This window comes from Cebus imitator, unplaced genomic scaffold, assembly GCF_001604975.1.
Source record: "Cebus imitator isolate Cc_AM_T3 unplaced genomic scaffold, Cebus_imitator-1.0 Scaffold82, whole genome shotgun sequence".
In the NCBI taxonomy this organism is placed as follows: Eukaryota; Metazoa; Chordata; class Mammalia; order Primates; family Cebidae; genus Cebus; species Cebus imitator.
In genome coordinates, this window is record NW_016107397.1 from 7,658,956 (window position 1) to 7,664,822 (window position 5,867).

The 5,867-nt window shown below is 51.1% G+C and overlaps 1 protein-coding gene across 6 annotated transcripts in view; it reads left to right on the plus strand.

Moving 5' to 3' along the window:
- Window positions 1–5,867, plus strand: part of TNRC18 (trinucleotide repeat containing 18) — a 115,710-nt gene that overhangs the window by 15,831 nt on the left and 94,012 nt on the right. The gene's annotated exons all lie outside the window — the stretch shown is intronic.

The window sequence follows — 5,867 nt, forward strand, 5'->3', positions numbered from 1 at the left end:
CCTCGGCCTCCCAAAGTGCTGGGATTACAGGCTTCAGCCACCGGAATTTAATTTTTAAATTTGAGGTATTATATTTTTATGTCCCAAGAGCTCTTATAACCTGAGTGCTTTTTTTTTTTAATAGCATCCCATTCTTTTTTCATGGATATATGAATTCTCATTACTAGGATATTAATTGTATTCCCTGGCGTTTTCTTTTTTCATGCATTGTCTTTGTTTCCTCCCAGTCTTTTTTTCTCTTTCACCTTGTAGACTTCCCTCGGGCATCTGTGTATGGTTATTCTCAGGTGCCTCTTCTTTAAGAGAGATGGGATTCAGGTGTAAGGGTGGGGCTTGTTGGCCATTGAGGAACTTCTCAAATGTCCTATGTAAAAAGATCTTTCCTTGTTGACCTTGTAAATGTCACAGGCAAGAATTCACTGGTTTCTTGCCTGTTGACGTTGAAGACAGGCTGTTCCTGTCCCAAGAGCTGAGTGCGCATGCTAAGGTTGACGATACCTGTTTTTCTTTTGGTCCGCACCCTAACCCTGAGAACATATACCCTCAATGGTTCCATCCTTTCCTATAAACAGAGGGATCAGTGCTTCTGTGGTGAAACTAGCTCTCTTGTCCTCAGCTCCTCTGTGAACCCTGGCTTTGAAGGTACCCAGGGTCTCTGGGTTTAGTCTTTGGAATTGCTGGCTTCTTGGTTGTCTCCTTCAAGCTTAAGTGTGCCTTTTCCCCGCTCTCCACCGTGCAGAGCCGCACACTTCCTGTCTCTGTGCTTTCTTGCTTCCAAATGGTTTTTTTTTTTTTTTTTTTGGGACGGAGTCTCACTCTGCTACTCAGGCTGGAGTGCGGTGGCATGATGTTGGCTCACTGCAGTCTCTGCCTCAACCTCCTGAGTAGCCTGACTACAAGCACATGCCACCACACCCAGGTAATTTTTGTATTTTTAGTAGAGATGGGGGTTTCATCATGTTGACCAGGCTGGCCTTGAACTCCTGATCTCAGGTGGTCCTCCTGCCATGGCCGCCCAGTGTGCTGGGATTACAGGCGTGAGCCACGCGCCTGGCCATGGGCATGTTTCCTTGCCACTTCTCTCCTGTTTTGCTTTGGTTCCTTTTTAGACCGTATGACTGTCATTTTTATGAGGTTCTGGTGTTTGGGAAAGGATTTGTAAAGATCAAACGCTGCGCTGCCTCTCGTGCGCTCATACTCCTCTTGCTGGTTTGCCTGGGAGACCTCGTTCCTCCGTCTCTGCTTCAAGGAATCTGGAGTCTTCTAGCTTTTGCCGGATCCCTCTACCCCTACCTCTTCTTCCACCTGAGGAGGTGGAGTCTCCGTAGGAGGGGAACCAATCACTGGGGAAATCCTCTGTGATTGCTTGAGAATTGACCAAGTCTGGAGCCCTCGGGGCAAGGCTGAGGTGGATGTATTTGCATGTCTTTGGCTGGCCTGAGGCCTTGATCTCTCCGTGGCAGCCTTTGGGATTCCCTTTATTTAAATTAGAACACTTATTTTGTGGGCCGGATTGGAGCAAGACAAAGTCCCTGCCCATTTTCGAGGATGGAGGAAAGACTGGAATTCAGCTGGAATTGCTGGCGGGTGCTGCGGTCTCAGGTGGGGAGTAACTGGGACCCCAGCTGACAGATGTTTTTGGGAATCTGTGCACCTGGTGGGGAGGTCAGGGCTGGCTTCCTGCTGGAGGGGAGGCAGGAGATACACTTAGGCGGAGCATAGGAGGGGCTGGATGGGGCGAGGAGGCTGGGGTGGGCTTCCCTCCTCCCTGGGGCCAGCCCCCAGGCCCTCCTGGTGGGGCAGGGCGGAAGCTGGTTGATCTGGGCTGGTGGCTACTGCAGTCTTGGTCCTGGTTCTGATCTAGGATAGCTTGGAGGAGACTGCAGCCTCCAACACTCAGCTGCCTCTTTCCTGCGCCGATGGGAGCTCCAGGATGGCGACGGTGGCTACGGGTCCCGTGGCCCAGCCGCAGTATCAGTGATGTGCAGGGTGAGCCCTCTGTCCCACCACCCCAGTCTCGAGCTCTGTCACCTGGAATTGGGGAGGGGGGTGCCGCCAAGCAGACGTCCCTGCGAGGCCCGGGCACAAAATCTTGCCATTTTAGGCTCAGGGAGTGTGAGATGCCCGCTCCAGGTCCCACAGCAGGAGGTGAGGGGTTAGAGGCCGAGCTCCCTGCCAGCACTCGAGGGGGCGCTGGCAGGGAGGTGGGGGTGTTGATAGGAATTTCTTTCTCTTTTCGTTTCTTGGCTCAGTTTTCTTTTCTTTTTTTTTTTTTAGACGGAGTCTTGCTCTGTCATCCAGGCTGGAGTGCAGTGTCGCAGTCATAACTCAATGCCTCTAATTCCTGGGCTCAAACAGTCCTCCCGCCTCAGCCTCCCCAGTAGCTGGGACCACAGGTGTGCACCACTATGCCTGGCTAATTAAAAAAATTTTTTTTGTAGAGATAGGTCATGCTATGTTGCCCAGGCTAGTCTTGAACCCGTGGCCTCATAATCCTTCTGCGTTCGTCTCCCAGAGTCCTGGGATTCACAGGTGTGAGCCACCACACCAGTCTGGGATGCAGTTGTTGTGAGGTCAAGATGTTTTAAAACGTGAAGATAAAATGTGTTTGTTCTGTGTTTGGTGACAAAGGGGTGTTTGGGATTGAAAATGTGCAGCTGGCGTCTAATGAATGCTTCTGCTGTGTGTGGGTGGCATGGCTGAGTGCAGAAGCGTAGGTTTGGGAGTCAGCCTCAGTGTCCTTATCTGTAAATGGGACACCAATCTCCCTCCCAGTTGACCGGAGTGAGGGGCACTGGGCAGAGAAGCAGGTCCCAGAGAAGGCCTGGACTCCCTCCAGCCCATCAGGACCTCGCCCCATCCTACACCAGAAATACTATTTTGTAATTTCTTTTAAGTTTTTGAGACAGGGTTTTGCTGTCACGCAGGCTAGAGTGTGGCAGTGCAATCTGGGCTCACTGCAACCTCTGCCTCCCTGGTTCAAGCCATCCTTCCACCTCAGCCTCCTGAGTAGCTGGGATTACAGGCGAACACCACCATGCATGGCTAATTGCTTTTAATTTCTGTGGATATGTTGTTCCACCATGTTTCCCAGGCTGGCTCAAACTTCTGACCTCAAGTGATATGCCTGACTTGGCCTCCCAAAGTGCTGGGATGGATTACAAGCCTGAGCCACTGTACCCAGTCTAAAAAAATTTTTTTTGACATGGTGTCTTGCTTGTTGCCCAGGCTGGTCTTAAACTACCGGCCTCAAATGATCCTCCCGCTTTGGCCTTCCAGAGTGTTGCGATTACAGACATAAGCCACTGTGCCCAGCCCGTACCATAAATACTACTTGAGCACCTCCTATGTGCAGCATGGGGCTAGGAATAGAAAATAACTTGTAGCCCACCTGGTAATGCTGGGGTGAGTAGTCTGGCCAACAGTGGCCCATGTCCTGTTTTTGCAAATAAAGTTTTATTGGTACAGAGCAATGGCCCAATCATTTACTGTCTGGGTGCTTTCCTTGCGACAGGCAGCAGACGCCCTTTCAGAGGAAAGCTTGCACTCTCCAGTGGGCGGAGGCAATAAGGAACTAACACCTGTGATAGCCAGTGATAAGCAGTGGAGAAAAGCATTTCAGGAAAGGGCATGGCAGGCAGGTGAGTTGGATTGTTAAACAGGGCAGTTAGGGAAGGCCTGATTCATCTGGGTCGCCTGAGCTGTAACAGCAGGGAGTGAGGGAGTTAGGGTATAGGCAGGCGGGAGTGTGCAGGGTCTTCCCTGTATCTGGAAGGAGGACCTGATTCTAGCGAGGCACAGAGGTGGGCTGGAGCTACTCCGGACCAGCCCGTTGGCAGTGACAAAGCATTCTGGTCCTTTGCTGTTTAAGGAACTTTCGCCCCCACCGTGATCACATGCAGCCTCCCGCCCTGACTTGAGCCAGGGACTTCAGGTGCTGACCTTATAGTCAGCTTCTTGAAGGGTCGTCGCCAGCACAACTCTACCATTGCAGGGGAAAGATTGCATTGGTGGGGCGGGCATGGTGGCCCACGCCTGTAATCCCAGCATTTTGGGAGGCCCAGGTGGGTGGATCACTCCCAAAGTGCTGGGATTATAGGCATGAGCCACCACACCTGGCCTTAGTTTTAATTTTAATTCTCCCTGCCCCCAGGTGGAGTCTCACTCTGTTGCCCAGGCTGGAGTGCAGTGGCGTGATCTCGGCTCACTGCAGCCTCCCCCTCCTGGGTTCAAGCTATTCTCCCTAGTAGCTGTGATTATAGGTTTATGCCACCATGCCTGGCTAAAGTTTGTATTTTTAGTAGAGACGGGGTTTCACCATGTTGTTCAGGCTGGTCTCAAACTCCTGACCTCATGATCTGCCTGCCCTGACCTCCCAAAGTGCTGGGATTACAGGCGTGAGCCACCACACATGGCAGTTTCAATTTTTAATATTTTTTTGGAGACAGGGTCTTGTTCTGTCTCCCAGGCTGCATGCGATATCTGCTCACTGCAGCCTCAACCTCCTATGCTCAAGTGATCCTCCCACCTCAGCCTCCAGAGTAGCTGGGTTACAGGCGTAACCACCATGCTCGGTTAATTTTTTTGTATTCTTTTTGTGGAGATGGAGTCTCACCATGTTGCCCAGGCTGGTCTTGGACTCCTGGGCTCAAGTGATCTGCCCACCCTGGCCTCCAGAAGTGCTGAGATAATAGGTGTGAGCCACCACACCCAGCTGGAGCTTGCATTTTTTTTCCATGGAGATGAAATTCACATAGCATCCAGTTAACCATTTGAAACGTATCCACTTCAGTGGTATTTGGTACATTGATCCTGTGCAGTCACCAGCTATCTGTGGTTTCAAAATTGAATTTTTATTTTAAGCAAGGACAAATGGCATTTGGGTGGAAGCGAGTGGCCCCATGCAGACTGTGACCTTGTAATCTGTGCTTAGCTTCTCTGAGTTCCAGGGTTTGGAACCATAAATAGTAACAAGAATCATAGACCAGGCGCTGTGGCCCAGGTCTGTCATCCCAGCCCTTTGGGAGGCTAAGGTGGGAGGATCGCTTGAGCCCAGGAGTTCTAGACCAGACTGGGCAACATAGTGAGATCCTGACTATGAAAAAGAAAAAAATCACCAGTAATGGGTGGTACATGCCTATAGTCCTAGCTATTCGGGAGACTGAGGCAGGAGAATCGCTTGATCCCTGGAGGCAGAGGTTGCAGTGAGCCGAGATTGTGCCACTGCACTTCACCCTGGGTGACAGAGCAACAAAAAAGAAATCACATTTATGGCCAGGTGGGGTGGCTAAGGTGGGAGGATTGTTTGAAGCCAGGAGTTTGAGACCAGCCTGGCCAATGTGGCAAGATCCCATCTCTAAAAAAAATAAAAAGAAAACCATTAGTTGGTTGTGGTAGTGTGTGGCTGTGGCCCCTGCTACCCAGGAGACTGAGGTTGGAGGATTGATTGAGTTCAGCAGCTGGAGTCTGCAGTGAGCTGTGATTGAGCCACTGCACTGCAGCCCGGGTGAACAGAGCAAGACCCTCTCTCTTAAGAGTCTGGGTGTGGTGGCTCACTCACGCCTGTAATCTCAGCACTTTGGGAGGCCAAGGTGGGAGGATTGCTTGAGGACTAGAATTTGAGACCAACTTGGGCAACATAGCAAGACCCCATCTCTACAAAAAACAAACAAAAAAAATTTAGGTGGGTGTGATGGTGTGTGCCTGTGGTCCCAGTTACCCAGGAGGCTGAGGCTGGAGGATTGATTGAGCTCAGGAGTTGGAGGCTGCAGAGAGCTGTGATTGAGCCACTGCACTGCAGCTTGCGTGAAGAGAGCGAGGCGCTGTGTCTAAAAAAAAGAAACAGCTGGGTGCAGTAGCTCACGCCT